At 41.8% G+C, this 18,463-nt stretch overlaps 1 protein-coding gene and 1 long non-coding RNA gene across 3 annotated transcripts in view; one reads left to right on the top strand and one right to left on the bottom strand.

Annotated features, from left to right (window-relative positions):
• AUH (AU RNA binding methylglutaconyl-CoA hydratase) overlaps window positions 1-18,463 on the bottom strand; it is a 191,234-nt gene that overhangs the window by 72,493 nt on the left and 100,278 nt on the right. The window lies entirely within an intron of this gene.
• LOC135972407 (uncharacterized) overlaps window positions 1-18,463 on the top strand; it is a 90,611-nt gene that overhangs the window by 52,959 nt on the left and 19,189 nt on the right. The window contains exon 2 of the long non-coding RNA XR_010588843.1: window positions 518-663. This is a non-coding gene — a long non-coding RNA (uncharacterized LOC135972407). The remainder of the gene's footprint in view (window positions 1-517; window positions 664-18,463) is intronic.

Genomic DNA, 18,463 nt, shown 5'->3' with positions numbered 1-18,463 from the left:
CCATCATTGGAAATTTTTAAGAACAGCTTAGACAAACTCCTGTCAGGGATGGTCTAGGAATACTTGTTCCTGCCTCAGCACAAGGGGCTGGACTAGATGACCTCTTGAGGTCCCTTCCAGACCTACATTTCTATTATTCTGTGACATTCTGGAAAGGTAAGAGGCACTGCTGGTCCTTAACTCGATATTAATTGTGGTTCTGACAGTCAATTTCCCTTGTTTAAGAAAGTGATAGTAGGGAGAAGCATGATTTCAGAGCCCTTGTTGGGGGGACAGGACACAAGGGGTCTTAGTAAACACAGGTTGTTAACTGTGTTACCTATATTTTGTCTTGCTTTATGGTGGCTGAAGCAAAATAGGCATTAAAAACCTCACCATCAAAAAGGCTGAGGTTGACAGGTTTTGGGAGCTCACATCAGAAGTCCAACAGTTCCTTACGCCAACCGTGGACACTATTTGGCCCTATGATAGTTTTGAGATACATGAAATTTTCCTTCGTTCATTGTTTTTCTTTCAGAATGTATTTGAAGGGGCAAGACAGTTCCCTCATAAGAACATACATAAGAATGGCCATACTGGATCAGACCAAAGGTCCATCTAGCCCAGTATCCTGTCTTCTGACAGTGGCCAAAGCCAATGCTTTAGAGGAAATGAATAGAACAGGTAATCATCAAGTGATCCTATAGTGTATTTATTAACTTGTTATTCTTTGCTCTCCGAGTGCTGAGCAACATGCAGCTTTGTGGCCACAGCATTCTGTACTAGGTGATCTAGCATTCCAAGGAACAGAGTAACAGCTGCCAGGACATTTGGCACTTTCAAGTCCATAATGTAACTGTCCAAGGGGCTTTCTATTGCATAAGTGGTAATAAACCTGGCTGGGAACAAGTTTCAAGGCTGCAACCACACCAGCAAAATTCTGACCCATAATTCTTCACTTGTGGTAGCAAGTGGGAGCTCCATTGTGGATAAGGTGCTAGTATTTTTACCACTGTGGATCCAGTTCTCTAAAAGACGGACTGGTTTTAGGTCCAGTGTATTTAGGTCTAGTGTAGGGTACCCTAGTGTATTGTTTGCTCATTCTATAAAATCTGCAGCAAATTTGACCTACAAGCCATGTATCATCTTATTCATAGCCAACTTTTCAGCAATTAATTTATGCATCTGGTGTCAAACTTCAGCAGATTTCAATCAACGCCCGACAGCTACCAGTGCTTTTTCAGACAGAGTAATTATAGTAAACAGCATTTAGTCTTAATCTTTCTGCATTTTTTTCTATCCAGAGTGCAATCAACAGGATCTGAAATAAGTTCTGGTTTGTTTTCCTCCTTTGATTTTTCTTTTGTATTAAGCAAAATTAAAGTTAAATAAGAACACACAATTTAAATTCAGAAGACATGGATGGAAATTCACTTTGTTTTTATATTTTATTTCCTATTATAACAAGTGTTGCTCTGGTCCCTGCTGTGGCTTTTCTATGACAAACTTCTATGGAAATTGCTAGCTAAGTCCACAGAATTTCCATGTTGATTGCTCATATCAAAAAAGATGAAGCTACTGCATACACATCTATGCTATATGTTCTGGGCCAGATTTTTAGAATTGCACTCAGATTCATTGTGACTGTGCACGCAATCTGGGTTACTGCATAAACAAATGGCCAGATGATCAACTGATTCTTTGTGTACACAAAAACTATGACTGCATAAGTTTGTTGTTACCAGCATAAATTACACATACAAATATAAAAAAATCTTGCCATGTTTGTTTTCTATTACTCCAAAAATAGAAAGTTCAGCAAAAAAGCAGGCAGTTCCTTCTGAAACAATGTGACATTAGGAGCATGAGCTATGCTGTTATATTTTGTATCTGTACAAAAAGTGCCTTTATATAAATTCCTCCTTTTTCATTCAAGGACATTAAAACATTCTATAGACTATACGGCTTATAACACAGATTATGTCTTCTAGCTGAAGGGTGAAGGTAGGGGATCCTAGAGAGAATGGGTGACCCTTGGCTCCAGTGTGTCATCTTGGTGTCAGTGTCAATATTTACATCTGAGTCCAGGTGTGGGGAGAAGAGTCCCCTTGCCAGAGTGTCTGGAGAGATTTGAAGTTGTCCTAGCAAACTCCTGGAGTCCACAGGAAGAAGGGTATAGTTGTCCAGTTCAGAGCCACTCTGGGCTATATTTGGGCCTGGTTATGGCAGTATTGCGTAATACTGAGGCAGGAGGTGGGTTGAAGAACATGGTTGGTAGAATAGACCAGCTACCAAAAGTTGTAGGGGAGAGGCAAAAGAGAAGCATTTTTTGCCATCCTTCCCCAGCTCCTTCTGAGAGGAAGCTTCCCTTGTGCACCCAAATCCTCATCCGTGTCATTCTGTAGCTTTGAGGAGGCCTGGGGGGAAAAAAGATGATTTCTGAAAAAGGTTACAGCAGCTTCTAGGAAGGCAAGAAAATATCTAGGGAAGTCTGTATATTTGGAGTTGGAAAAAGTGAATATGAAAATTGTGCATTTGGATCACCAACACCGGCCTGACTTAAGAGATGAAGAAGGCTCACATTCATTCATCTATGCGGCCAGAACCCACATCACATCATATGTTTTTTTTTTCCAGTTTAGACAACATATACACCCACTTCAATTTTAGCTGTAGTTGAGACTGAGGCAGCAAGGTTCCCCAAAGGAACATCAAATTGATCCTATGATACCATAACTTGTTTCTGCTACAGAGGCTGCGGAGCAGAGAAAGCTTTGGATTTATGAGATCTCAGAATCAATAGGGCTGAGGTGGATATACTACCCTCACATCCTAAGGGTTACCTCTGCAAGTAACTTGAAACCCTAAGGGAACCTATGATCCAGGCATCAGTTCTTAGCCTGTCAGATCCTCATCAGCTATATTATTGTGAACTGAGTCCTGGATGCCTGAATTTCTGTTACACAACTTACCCCATAGGCATAGGATGGAAGCCCAAGAGAACCTCAACAGGCACTATGCAGAATCAACGGAACTGAGAGCTCTGGAACCATGCAAATTGGCTTCTAAGATTTCTAACAGTAAAAGTCTATGAATGGTTCCACCCTTTTCTACTCACCTACAAGGTGAGAGTCTCATAGATAGAGCTTTGGAAGGAAGGAAAACCCTCTCCCAAAAGCAGGGTATCAAGTTTTTGCATCTGAAAATGCCCAAACAGGAAGCATGATGTAAAAACACTATCCTGGAACAGAGAATCACCATCCCGGATCTGATCAAAAGCTTGTAATAGGAAATACATTACATCTCAGTGTTCTGAGGAACTCCACACCAGATCTGTTTGCTCAGACCCCTATGTTGGGCACAGAATCAGTAAGGCAAGTAGTTCTGCAAAGATCATGGTGATGGAAGTGCAGTACTGGACTCCATTGACCAGGGTGGATCTGGGGCCTCAATGAAACAGAACCACAAGACAAGTGACTCAACAGTTAAAGGTGCTAGATCCCCATGTTGGCTGGATCTCTTCTTGGCAATTGTGCTTGATAATCCTTCATGTCGAGCTGTCAAATCTGGATTCAGGTTCTCACCCTAGATCCATGTTTGGCTGCTAGATCCCAAAACAGGCTTGATTTCTGGTTCCATATCCATTCTTGTCAGCTTGTTTTTGAGGCTTTTATTTTTGTAGCTCTGTATCTGTGCTCTTTTGTGGTTTTGCAGCTACCAGATCCATGCTTCATTGTTTCATCTGGATTTTGAAGCCCCAGATCTGTTTGGCTGCCAGATCCAGATCCAGACTTTGCCACCTCGGATCCATGCTCAGCTGCCAGATCCAGATCCAGGCTGTGCAGCCCAAGATCTGTGCTTGTCTGCAGGTTCTGATCTGTGTGGTTTTAGATCCCTTGGAAACCAGCTCCAACAACCATAAAATCATTTTAGGCACACAGGTCTCCAAGATCAACCTGGATAGAGCCAGGGACCTTGACAGTGACCAGTTTGAGGAGCCTCCCTCACCAGCAGAGTTGTGTGAGACAGCCAAACTCTAGAGGACTATCTTTGAAGCCAATACTGGATTTATTCAGTGACAGTTTAGCTGACTGGGCCTAAGGAGCTTCCCATATTAGCAGGGATGTTTGAAGCAACCCTCCCACTCCTGCAGGTTCAGACACAGTCTGTGCTGGACAGGCATCTCTTTTCTTTTAAACAAAAAACCTGACAAGCTATAAACAACATTTGCCCCAAAAGGGCAGAATGAGAGAGGGTGAAAAAAACACTGAGGAAAGTGTTGAGGATGCTGTGAACAATCCAAGCTCACCTCACCTTTGGCAGTTTGAAGGAACAGAGGGGCAGATTGGGGCAGTTTCCCCTGCTTTTATACATTCAGAATCCTCCAGGAAGTGAAGGGGAGGAGGGGCGAGTGACCCTAGTAGACACTGCTGTCCAGAAGCTTGCAGTGCTGGCATCTTGGATGCACAAGTGGGAATATGCAAAGGCCACTCAAAGAAGAAACCCAAATACCCTGAGACTTTTGATAAAAATCACAAGAGTTGGCAACTCTGCCACTGAAGAAGAGATAGGTCAGCATTGAACACTTTGAAAATCCCAGCACTGGCACATTAAAATATTCTTTAATGTTATCTGGCCTGCCTTCACTCCATAGACCAAGAATTATGCAGAGACTAGGCCAACAAAATAACAAGTCTTCTCGTTAAGATGGAATAATATACTTCCCCTTCTAAACCTAACCCCCGATTAGTAGTCTTACCAGAAGAACCAATAGTGCATGACACAAATGAACATGTACTGTACATTAACCATACTTTATACAACTGTACTTGAATAAATGCCTTGAAGAAAATTCTGCTATGTAACACAAAATTCCAGCAACTATATTTTTCTTAAGTTCACAACAGTGAAATTATAATGTATTTTAAAAACATCAGATTCTTAAAATAATCTTATGCCTTAAAAATACTGCCTTCAGATTTTCCCCCCAAAAGTTATCCAGAATGTGTAACTAAGATATCCACTAGAAAAAAGTTCTAGAAAGCAACCACTTGAGGTTGCTTATCCCCTCAAGATATTTATCAACTACAAATATTTTTCTCTGCTTAAGTAGCTAGTTGGTTTTCGTAAGCAGCTAGGCTCTTCAACATGATCAAAACCAAAATACTACAGTGTATGGAAATCCTGTAACTAATCATCTAATAGAGTGACCATGACTATTTCCAGACGTTTCCTCTGCCTCTGTAAACTAGTGACGGATTGCAGTTATTAACAGGTCAGTGAATAAATTAATTCCAGGGCACTGGAAATTATGTTCGTGAAATGAAAAGTGGCCTTTCTGACATTGCATCACTATTTCTAGACAGTGTGCTTGAACACCAAATAAATCTCACAACTTGGATGAGTGCCAAAAGCCAGTGACCTAGTTTCATTAGGGTGGGAAAAGAATAGCAAGTGGTCCTATGAGAGGAGATTATCAGAATAACTCTCTATCGGAGAACAGTTACATTCCATAATTTTATTTTATTTTTACATCACAAATTATCCATTCTGACAGATCACTGAGAATACCCTCCCCACAAAAAATCCAGGGACTTTGAGAGATCTCTTAGAATTAAAGTTACTTTAACATTACACTACTCACACTGACATCTCTGTACTGCATTCACATCCACTGTATTAGAAGATTTTTTTAGAATTACTTTTACATCTCATTCATAACATCTTAATATTGTTTTAAATCAAATTATTTTTGATTTTCCAGTGAAAAATGTAACACTTCATGCTTAAACCAAAGAGAGCTTTACTAATAAAAATATGTCTATTTTTAAATATTCAGCATACAGTAATCTGCTCAGTAATCTTTCTTGATTAAAAATTCCTTGGCTTCTCTTCAAAAAAACACACAGAGTGTGGATGAGCTCAACAGCTGCCAACATAATTTTTTCAAGAACTTACCAAGCATTACTGCCTCTATAAAAGGCCCCATTTATAGAATGAAGCATATACTGTAGAAATCACCACCACCCCTCCCATCCCACAACCATCATTTATATTGAGATGAAGACATATTGGCAAGAAGTATCGTAACAATGATATAATAATAATAACTTCATCTTAGATTGATCATCTTTCAAAAACCTCTTACTGTCCTCTGCAAATTGCTTTCCATCACTAGCAAAGTAAAGTACAGAAGATAAATTGGTATACTATGTAAAAATGACTGTTCTTGAAAAACTAAAACATTTGTGGGACTTTTTTGGGAATATGACATAATTAACGCAAGGTATTGCTTTCAAAGAGGTGTCACTTGCAGCCCAACCCAGCAAATCCTACTCATGCAAGAGGTCCTTAATTACCTGAGTATGCCATTGACTAAACTGCAACTATTATCTCTATGCATAAGAGTTACTTGTGTGAAGAAAAGACTGACGGACAAATTTTGAAAAATGGAAGCATACTATTCTTATTATCCCACTATGATTTACATTACCAGATACACTGCTACTGGACAAAAATCAAAAATTTAATTTAATGTTTATACAGCCTTTACTCAGGCAAGTTCTCACAGACTTTAATGTGAATTTTGACTGAGTAATGACTTCAGGATTTGTGCTCAGTTTTAGAGGGACATTTAGGTACTCGGTGATGGGTTTTGGGATTCTGAAAAAGAAGCAACACTATATTATGTATACATTTATAACTACTTTTTTAAAAAGCTTTTTTAAAGGAAATTAAATTGGGAAGTTTTAGCATTTTGTCTTTGTCCCTTTTATCTATATCCCATGGGACAACACAGGTGGATAAGGCAAGCACAATTTGTCCCCATATTGACAACTTTCTGAATAACAAATGTAAGTTTCTTCACTCTTTCTCCTTTACCTCTTGCTTCCTCCATATTATATTTTCATGTCTGTGCTAAAGAAAGCTAATATTGATTATTAATATAGCAAAATATTTAATTATCCATAACTTTGCAATAAAAACATTGAAGACAGACAGACAAACAAAAAAAAAACCCACATCTCCCCAAACAAGGCATCTCCCCAAAAACCCTGCATGGGATTCACCTTCCAATTTTGGGGTCTAACAAACTAATAAGAAACTAGCAGAAAGGACATTTGGTCCTATTTTCAAGTGTTAATAGCTAGCCTTGAAAGAGTAATTTAAAGAACTTTCAATATGTGCATAACCACCACCCCCTTTTTTTTTTTAAAGTAAGACTTGTCCACACTATTTGCTAAGTTGTGTTTAACACTGTGTGAGTTAAAACATTTTCTAACACTATGTATTTTTCCAGTGTAGATAAGGCCTAAGAACTGGTGGTTGGCAACAACAAATTTCTGCTAGCTTCTGTTTCTAAAACAAAGGTGGGTTCAAGCCTTCCCCTGACTATCTCAGTGGAAGAGGAGAAGTAAACATTTTCCATCTGGGTAGATCCACTCCTGGCTTTTCATCTTCATAGGGATTAATCAGTATCTCTACAAGACACTCTCTTCAGCCCGCCTGCATTCTCTCTGCCTGTCCTGCCACTAATAAGTACAGCTCACTCTCTCTTTAGTGCCTCTGTTACCATAGAGACAAGAAAAGTTAAACAGAGCTGGGCTCACTAGCAATCAGTCTGCCAGGAAAACAGAAAGGGAGGGTTGTGGGGAAAAGGGCATTGCAGAGATACTGCTTAATCCTTGCAAGGCTGGTGAACAGGGAATGAGCCTCTTCATAAAGAAATGGAACCAGAATGGAAAGATTATTTTAAATCTTCACCAGTTCCAGAAAGAATAAAGGATGCTATGGCTGACAATACTTGAACCTGTATTTTTCTGATTTTCTTTGTGTCCTATCCCATTTCACCAGAGCGGGGTCTTGAGTGCCCCAAATACATAAGAAATGTATTAAGCTACTGTGAATTGTCTCCACATAGTTTGCACTCTGCCTAAACGTGGATTTCTAGTCAATGTCCCACAGACACTCCTATGCTTCATTATAGAATTGAATTATAAATACAGAAGTTTGGCCTTGCTTCATTTTTCAAACATTTACCCTTTAGTCATTAGTGTCATGGAAAACTACAATGAAACAATCTAAAAAAGAAACCAGTGACATGGTGCAACCCACACTCACTGAGGTAGAACTTGAATGGGACCTAAAGCAGTAGGTGTTATGGAGGAGGGAACAGGCCACACCTTCTATTAGTTATTCACGTAAAGTGAGCAACACATTAGTTTCATACTGACCAATACAATTTTTGAATGATATGAGGAGAACTGTGTGAAGGGGAAACAGCTGATATTTCCCTTTGGTTGTGTAGTTGAGATCACTTCTTTTTAACAAATGTGGGGAAAGGAAGAGATTGTAACACAATGGATTCAAGATCCCAAACTTCGGGGTTTAAAATTCTAGCTCGGGTCACAAAAAAACAAGACTTTGGAGTTCTAATTCTAACCCTTAGGGTAGACACTAAAAATAATAATAATAATTAATAAAGTCATTGCTGCAAGTCTCAGAGCCTGAGTCAACTGACTTGGACTTGCGGGCCTAAAAATCAGGCACCGACTCCGTGGGTGCTCCAAGGTGGGAGCACCCATGGGGAAAAAAATAGTGGGTGCTCAGCATCCACCAGCCACAGCTGTTCAGCCATGCTGTCAATTGGCAGCTCAGGGAGGGAGCACTCCCCAAGAAAACTAGACACTGGTGCGCCTATGCTAAAAATAGCAGCTTGAGTTAGAGTCCGAGCTCTGAAATCCAGCAGGGGGAAAGGGTTCTGACCCTGGACTCTAGCCCCAGCCCAAACATCTACACCATTATTTTAGCCCTGCAGAGTGAGTCTGAGTCAGTTGACCCAGGGTCTAAAATTCACTGCATGTTTGTTTTTTTTCCTGTGTAGATGTACCCTATTTGAACACAGCACGATGAACTCTGATTCTCTATAAGGAGCAGGTCATTGCACTACCAATAGTTTGGTGAAACATTCACAGTTTATACATAAAGATGTTGCTATTGTATAATTGTATTTATAATTTGGTAAACAGATTTTGAATATTAGCATTGTGTGACATTTTAAAACTCTGCCTCCACACCAACATCATTAGAACTGCTCAGAAAGCCAAGTATAAAATGACTCATTTGGTGAAAGTCAGCTTATTTTTATTTAAGAAAAAAGAACAAATCATATGAACCATAATTCTCCATAACCTACAGGGGCAGAACTAATTTACCTCCCGCCATTAGCATTCTTCATATTTTGTTTAATTACTTTGAGACAAGAGTGGATGTTCAAACATCTGTTTTCAACACTATTAGCATTTTTTTTTACTTGAGGCCATTTATTTAACTTGATACATAAAATAAACATTACAAAATATTAACATGCAAATAAGGCTCTATAGATTTACGTTAATTGAAGAAAAGGCCGATAAACGTTCATATACCAAGTTACTTGTCTTATTACAATACCAAATCATGATAGCTATCATGAATGCTCAACCTTGGGATCAACGTGAGATCTATTTTAGAGACAAGATGCATGAAGTAATATCTTTTATCGGACCAACTTCTGTTGGTGCAAGGTGCAAGCATTCGCGCTTCACAGAGCTCTTCTTCAGGTCAGCTCTGTGACGCTCCAAAGCTACTTCCTTCCCCCAGAAAACGAATCTATAGCAAAACAGATCCACCTTTTATTTGCTTTCTTTTTTCATAGTATTTACTAAGGACAGAATTCAATACTTTAAACAACAACTTCTAATCTGGCTCTTCATTCCAGGAGGATTAAGATGTTAAATTTCTACTTTAGAAATTTGCAAGTTTTTCCCCTAAAAAATGTCCTTTTCTTGTTACATTTAGCCTATCATTGTATCATAGAAATTAGAGGTGAAAAAGAGCAATCAAGACTTCTATTCCATCAGCCTGCCAATGCAGGAGTAGTCTCAGCAGTAAATAAATGATATTTTTAATTATATGGAAGGCAAAATGTTATATTTTGTTTTTGTTTCAAATATTTTTAAATTAGCATCTAAGCAGAGAAAAATTACAAATTGTTTTTGATGTTATGAGTCCTGTTTCCCTCCCCTCTCCGCCATTACCAAATTGTACAATACTTTTCTACTTTAGTAGAAGCTACAGTATTTACAGCAAGAAGATATTCTACCATCAAAATGTGGGTCAAATTTCAGGCTCAAAGTATCACAGTCTTTCTTTAAGCCTTTACACCTGTGCAGATTGTACAACTGCTGTTTGCATGAACGTATTTTGCATGAGTGTCACATCTGGAAATTCCCCTCGTATCTTATTCATCACAAAAGGAATATTTTATCAACTTTCAGGCAAATCCATTAATACAGAATTTTATTCTGGTTTTAACTGTGAAAAGGGAATAATTTAAGGGATGCTGAAGATTCACAAAGATCTACTAAGACCAACTGGCACACTTTCCTTCATTTTCTTTTCATGCAAAAAATAAAACTACTCATGTTCTTGCTCTATATTCTTGGAATCCACAGTCTGATAGCTCTGACTTTCTAAAACAGGTTGTCAAATCAGCAAAAATGGTTGGAAAAAAATGAACTGTAAAGTTTTCTTAGGTAACAGTTACCAAACTGGAGAGAAACAAATAAACTTTAAAAGCTTCAATTAATTTTTCATTTGCTCTACATCTGCACCACACATTCAAGAGATAATCAGTCCTATGCATCTAGGTACATATGCTGCATACAGAAGCAGCCGGCACCATGTCTCTACAGCCCTGGGGGGGGGGGGCGGGGGAGGACAGAGTGCTCTGCGCGCTGCCCTCACCTGCTGGTACTGCCCCCCACAGCTCCCATTGGCCAGGAATGGGGAACTGCAACCAATGGGAGCTTCGGGGGAGGTACCCACAGGTGAGGGCAGTGCATGGAGCCTTCTGCTCCTCCTCACCCAGGGGCCACAAGGACATGGCACCGGTGGCTTCCGGGAATGGCGTGGGGCCAAGGCAGGCAGGGAGCCTGTCTTAGCCCCGCTGCATGCCACTGCCACCCCAGAGACACTCCAAGTAAGCGGCGCCGGGCTGGAGCCCGCACCCCGAACCCGTTCTGTACCTCAACCCCCTGCCCTGAGCCCTCTCCCTCACCTCAACCCCCTGCCCTGAGCCCCCTCGTACATCCCACACCCCTCCTGTGCCTCAACCCCTTGCCCTGAGCCCCTTCCTGCACACCGCACCCCCTCCCACACCCCGCACTCCCTTCCACATCCCAACCCCTTGCTCCAGCCCTACATACATGGCCCTGCATGCAATTTCCTCACCCAGATGTGGCCCTTGGGCCAAAAAGTTTGCCCACCCTTGGGTTAAAGAAAGCCTTTAGGGTGAAATATTTATCTTCATTGCAAAAAATGTCAAGAGTTAATGTACAGAAGAATTTTTTTTAAGACACCATCGTTCAAGACTTTGTGGCATACAGCTGTATAATGAAATAATTCTATTTGAACTAGAGGAAGCAATGGTAAAATTTGTTTTGGGGGACCTTTGATGAAATATTTCAAATTAAAATGCCTTTTTTTAAAAGGTTTAGAAAGCTGTAAATTGCAATTCCAGTACTAGGATTTCATCTAATTTGGTCAAATTCTCTGTTGACATAACTCCATTGACTTTACTGGAGTTATGCAAGAGCATAATTTGTGTCTATCACTGTCAATTTTTCCAAAGAACTCAACACCCCATATGCAATCACACCAAGAATATTCGGGTAGTACCAGAAAGTACCTCTTGTTTTTATCACAACGGTATCCTTACTCTGTCATTTCCTATTAGCCCAGTAAAGTATTTGCAAGTCTACCAGAATTACAAACTAACCAACCACACACTATGTTACTCATGTTATGTTCCCTCAGTTATGTTCTTTATTAGCACTTTCATGTTCTCATGACACAGCTAAAATCCAGAGCTTCTTAAGTAATGTACTATACAAATGGAGGCAGTTCTGCTGACAAGGAACCCTCCAAACATTACAGCTCCCAAAATAAGTTTCCAATGCTAAGCAAGAGAGAAATAATAGCAATAAACTATAAATCAAAATAATCCAAAACAGCAACAAACTAGAAAAGGGAGAAGTGTTCATATACATGTTCTGAGAAGGAAATTTCCAGATAAGAATAAAATTACCCTATTCTCATATATAGTTTCTGCCTAAGTCAAGAGGTACTACTGGAAATGACTTCCAGATACTGAAAATGTATTTTTCTGTGCTTAGTTTAGGGTATAGCCATAGGACAGAGATGACTTATGTGGAATGGAGAGATGAGTTTTTTAGTATATCTAAATCCACAAAAAGTACAACTTTTTCTTGATAAAGCTGAAAAAATGGCTTTGAGACAGAGAGGCCAAAAAGCTCCTCAGTCTTCTTAGCAGCAGTAACAGACTTGAGAAAAGGTTACTCTCACTGATACAAAGTGACGTTATCTCATGAGATTCAAAGAGGGGGATTTCATGGGGGTATAGACCAACTAAGTTCAAGTTCCAGCTCGTTATAGGTTGTCAGATAGCAAGTCAAAGTCTGGTGATTGCCTGAGGAAAATCTTGCACAGACTAGATTCCCTTGCCATTGTAAGACCTTGGTAGCCCTTAACATTGTGATATGAACCTGGAGAAAGATCAGGTCCAGACCCTTGTGAAGTCACCCAGATTAAATTTTAGATATTCTCCTTTTCTAGGAGTTGGTGTTTAAACTAGCAAAGAGTTTTTAAATACATGAAGAATACTAGAAACAGATCTTGACTGCACAAGACTGTCCACCGGTAGAGATGAGTAGCAAAAACCCAAACATTTTGGCCTTCCACCGTGTCTGTTTCACCAATGAAAATATCCCTGGGTCAGAACACAAGATTGGCCCCTGTAACAGAAGGACGTTGTGTGACTGACTGACAATATCCTGTAATATCACAAATGAAATTTACTGAATTAAGTTAAACCTTATTCAATTGGGTTTGATGCCTTAGGGGTCAATCATATTGAAAATTAAATTGTTTATGTGTTATTGGAGGACTGCACTAATGTAAGGTCTTCACTAATGTAAATGTTAGCAACTTCAAAGGACTTTTTGGGACAATGTGTGTAAAGTGGATTTCCTAGAAAGTACCTGGGGGATAAGGGGAATGCAAATGACCCATTTCAAATCCACCCTTTAGAAACTATGCCCTGGAGAAGAAATCCCATTGTCTACTAATTACCTGCTCCTGGAGTTACCCCTGAACTGTGTAAAGGGTGAACTAAACATATTATGAGTGTGCTAGTTCTAAGCTGAGGCTGTGATGAACTTGCATAGGAAGTGCTGTGTGGTACCAGCTGGTGTCCTTGGGCAACCTGTCTGTGCTGCGAATAACACAATGAAAGCTGGGAACTGTACAGCCTGGAAATGCCCCAGTCAGACACACAAGTATCCACCCACAAAAGGCAATGAGGCTGGGGTGCTGGAAGGCTGAGAGTGGGTGCCTTTGCTGGACCACTGAAGGGAAACACAGGTGCAGTGCCAGTTGCCCTGACCTGTGACACCTTGCATGTGGGCAGAATCCATGTAAACAGAAGAATATATCTCTACTATATGGTAAACCATGTCCTGCTAGGCTAATATGGAGCTATGAGCACTATGAAGATTTGTCATTCTGATCTTTATGGCTACCTTGGAAAGGACAGAGACAAGGCTTAAAGAGCCTGATGCTCAATTACAGGAAGGGCCATTTACAACTGCCAGACCAGTGTAAATAAGAATAAGGCCTCAAACAGAGTTCTGACACTCAAAGGAGAATGCATCCACCTTACAGGTCTTGATTTCCAAGTGTCTAAAGCAGAGAAAGCTTATTGTTGATGAAAGATGGAAAGAGGCCAAGCACCTGGCATTCCCATTTGAAAAGACAAAGTGCAAAACTTGTTGATTCTTTTTACATTCAATAAGATGTTCTCAGCTGAATGAGAGTACACCATAGAGATGAATATGCTCTGGAATGATAACTCTGAGATGTGTGAACTGCTCCACTCATCTCACCCCAACCCTGTCCCTGCAGTTTCAGCACTTGTGCGCGTAATGTGCATAGCACACAAATCACCTAAGTAGAGGATTCAATCTCACTGTTCTTGGGATAGCACTTGTACCCTTAAACCACCAAGGGAGTACACTGATCAGTGTGTGTCACTCACTAAAGCAGGCCTGCACAACTTGTAAAGCGGCGAGGGCCATATTACTCCAAAGAAAACAACTGAGGGCCGAAACCCCCCAAGCGCTGCCAACCCCCCCCCAGCACCATCCAGCCCCCCCGAAACACAACACCCCCCACCCACCCAGCACCGCCCACCCCACGGAAACAACCTCCCCAGAGCCGCCGAACCCCCCCCCCCCCCCCGGCGCGCCATCTGCTCCACGGAATTAAACCCTCTTCCCCAGCACCGCCCCACCGAAACAGCAGTATTGAACCTCAGTAATATGTTATAGCGGCCCCTAAGGTAGTATAATTAAGGTAAAAAAAAAATGTCTTTTTGCTAGAAGTAGAATAAGATCTCACCCCCCCCCCACTTTGTAATCGATTGCCCTGTTGAATGAATGAGGTGTGAATGAGGAAGGCGTGGAAGGCAGGCACCTCTGGACAGCTGCAATGCTTGGAGAGGGCAGGGCCAGCTCTAGGATTTTTGCCGCCCCGAGCAAAAAAATTTTTGGCCGCCTCCCCTTTCTTTTTCGTGTCCCCGGCCCCACCCCAACTCCACCCCTTCCGAACCCCTTCCCCAAATCCCCAGCACCGCCTCCTCCCCTGGCGTGCCGCATGTCTCGCCCCCATTGCTTCCTACGGTCCCCCCATGACGTCCCGCCCTAGCTCACCTCCACTCTGCCTGCTCCCCCGGGCATGCCGCCACTCCGCTTCTCCCCCGTCCCTCTCAGGCGAGGGAGGGGGGAGAAGTGGAGCAGCAGCGCGTTCAGGGGAGCAGGCGGAGCGGAGGTGAGCTAAGGTGGGGGGGTGCAGGAAGTAACGGGGGGGTAGAGGAACCACTCCCCGCTCCAGCTCACCTCCGCTCCACCACCACCGCCTCCCCCGAGAGCCCCGCCGCTTGGCTTCTCCTCCCTCCTAGCCTTGCTGCGCAAAACAGCTGTTTCGCGCGCAGCAAGCCTGGTAGGGAGGGAGAAGAAGCGGAGCGGTGGCGGCTCGCTCAGGGGAGCAGGTGGAGGCGGAGCGGAGGCGAGCTGGGGCAGCGAGGGCACTTTTTTCCCATGCCCCGGAGTCGGCACCTACGATGGCCGGCGCCAGAATGCCGCCTCTGGAAATGTGCCGCCCCAAGCACCTGCTTGTTTTGCTGGTGCCTGGAGCCGGCCCTGGGAGAGGGGATGGGAGCAAGACCAGATCAGTAGAACAGGTCAGCAACCGACTCACCACTCGCCTCCTCAGCTCCCTTGCCCCGGCTCGCCTACTTATTCCCTGCCACTGCCCGCCCACTCGCCTCCTCAGCCCTCCACCCTCCCAGCTCGCCTACTCATTCCCTGCCACTGCCCACTCGCTCACCTACTCAGCCCCCCTCCCTCACCCGTCGCTTGTCTACTCACCCCCCCTCCACCCGCGGGCCACACGGTGAGCCCATCTACTCAACCCCCGCGGGCCGCACAATGAGTCCACGCGGGCCGCATGTGGCCCCCGGGCCGCATGTTGTGCAGGCCTGCGCTAAAGTTTCAGAGGAAGCAACAGCTCGCACAGATGTTTTAAGCAGAGGTAGTAAATGTTTTGAAGTGCAATAATATTTGAAATATTTCTAAACTGGTCCTTAGTCCCATTCAATAGCTGATCTCAGGGACAGTCCATGCTATAAACTAAATGAAATGAAATAAAATGATTCCTAAACTAAATTTAGGATTTTCCCTTAGTCTACACCAAAAAAGTTGTAAGAATATGAAAGTGTTATAAGCAGTTCATTTTAGGGGGGGCTGACTCAATTACCCCCCCTCTCTTTAATCATACTCAGTCCCACTGTTCAGGAAATGGTTGAGGAGCATAAGTCATGATTACATTACCCTAACTGCTTCCTAGAGTCTCATCTTTCCTCTATTTAATTAATGCTAATTTTCTTGATAATATTTCTCAAGTAAAATCAGTATCTGGGTGTGGATTTTAGGACACTTTGAAATATCAGCTGTGAAAGCAGATTTTGGGCAGGAAGCTTGAACAACATACATTCTCCAAGGGAAGGAAGTGAACTCAGAGCACCTGGGTGTTGCTCAGGTTCAATGGGCATTGCATATTGCCTTGAGCCACGTTGCTACTCTGACATTGGTCTGCCTGCAAAGCCTCTGAATTGCAACAGAGCCATTGTCTTGAAGGAACATGTGCATTTCACTTTCTGTGGCATGTCAGTTTAGCTTGAACCAGCCTGCAGTTATAATTTAACCCTCAATATCTTACTCAATATTGCTTCTTCAAAAGGGCAGTGGGTGCCATGAACTCACTGAAACGAATCTTGAGCATGTGATATCAGGTTGGAGAGGATTAAAACTATAATTTGAGCCACAGGAGTACACAAACCAGATGATTTTGTAAACACATGATTTATTTCGGGGGCCTATGTTTGAGGAACCACCCACTTGTTTAAATTACTCAAAATCTAAACCATTAACTCTACCCCGTATCCCATGAAGCAGAGCAAATTTCAAGACAATCAAAGTCAGCATGAGAATTTTAGAACACTTAGAGTATTCAATTTTTTAAATACTAAGTGACTCTACTTTAACTGTAGCAGTCTCAGGGGAGCTGGAACAATTTTTATAGCGAGGGTACTGATGATGAAAACCATGTATTTTGTGTTTGTTATTACTACTTCAAGCCAGGCAGTGTGGCAGCACCCCCAGCACCCCTAGTTCCAGCACCACTGAGCAGAGCGTCTATAAAATGTGGGAATGACACTTGTTTTTCTTCTAGGGGAGAGTATGAGGCCTTGTGTAATGTTAAGAGCTCTGAAGTTCACAGAAGGCTTCCAACATTAATCACCTTCCTCGGGCTACAAGGTATTTGCGTGGGGAGTCTCTCTCTCACTCCAATAATACAACACACACATACACTTTATAGCTAGATAGATTACACACAAAAACACTACTTTAAAGATAAAAAAACATCATTAAGGTGCAAACTCAAGCACTCAAAAGTAGGAAATGCCAGAATTAGGATACACTGTGCAACCTTAACTCACCCTCCTTGCATTATGATACAATCATTAATTACATGATCACATACTATTTTTATCCATTCAGTGTACAGGATGGATGGTACTCGATAATTTTGTTTTCTCCTCATTATTCAATGTGGCCCCGTGCCTTATTTACAATATACGATTCAAACCCTGCTCTCCAGATAGCTATATTAAACTTCCTCATGAGTTTTCCTATGGTGCTCATCACAATAGTATCTGAGTGCTTCACAAACATTAATCCATCTATTTTCACAACACTTCTGCGAGGTGAGGCAGTGATAATCATTCCCATTTTACAGATGAGGAGCTGAGGGACAGAGAGAATAAGATCAAAAGTTTCACTAATTTTGGGTGCCTAATTTGATATGCCTAGGACCTGATTTTTCAGTCATCATTTTCTTTGATTCCCATCCATCAGTTCAGCAGCTACAATGGGGCTGAATAAAGTCTTTCCACCACTTTCCATCTGGTACCAGCTTCACAGCTTCGTTCATCTTTAAATCATTTATTTTTAAATCATTATCTTCATTCTTCACTATGTCAACTGATGCATCCTTGGTCTTCCTCTATTTCTAGTTCCTTGCACTCTGGTATTTATTGCCATGCATGGTATCCTTTTCGAGTCCATTCCTGACACATGTCCAAATCATCATAGTTGTCTTTCTTGAATTTTCTGTAACAGTGTTGTTTGTTGCCCTACCCATTTTCTTATCAACTTCACTTTTTATTTTCTGCAGTCTTGGAACTCTTGATATTAGTCTCAGCAAATATCTTTCATTCATGGACTTTCCTCGCTCCAGTATTCCAACCCATACAGCAATACAGGCACAACAGTTGTCTCATACATGTTGATTTTCATTTTAATCAAATTGTCTTTAGCCTTCCAGATCTTGCAGGTTTTTTTTGAATGCCATAGCGGCTAGTCTGATTCTTCTTTTTATGGCATTTTCACAATTCCCATTCTTCAATACTAGTCCTCCAAGGTACAACAAATTTTCCCACCTGTTCCAGTTCTTTGTCTTCGACTTTAATCTTTACCTCTTTCTCTTGTCCTGCAATTGCCATAAATTTTGTCTTCTCCATGCTGATCTTCAGTCTGAATTTTCTGATTTCTTGCTCTCTCGTCAGTTATTCTCTGTAAATCCTCCTTGGTCAATGCTATGAGGCCAGTATCATTTGCAAATCTAAAGTTATTTACTGTCCTCCTACATAAAATGACTCTTCCCATTTAATCTCTGAGTGTTACCACCATTACTGCTTCCAGTACCACGTTGAACAAAGCTGGCAACAGCGTGAATCTTTGTC

The sequence above is a fragment of the Chrysemys picta genome, chromosome 6 (genome assembly GCF_011386835.1).
Source record: "Chrysemys picta bellii isolate R12L10 chromosome 6, ASM1138683v2, whole genome shotgun sequence".
In the NCBI taxonomy this organism is placed as follows: Eukaryota; Metazoa; Chordata; order Testudines; family Emydidae; genus Chrysemys; species Chrysemys picta.
This window is presented reverse-complemented; position numbering and strand designations above follow the sequence as displayed.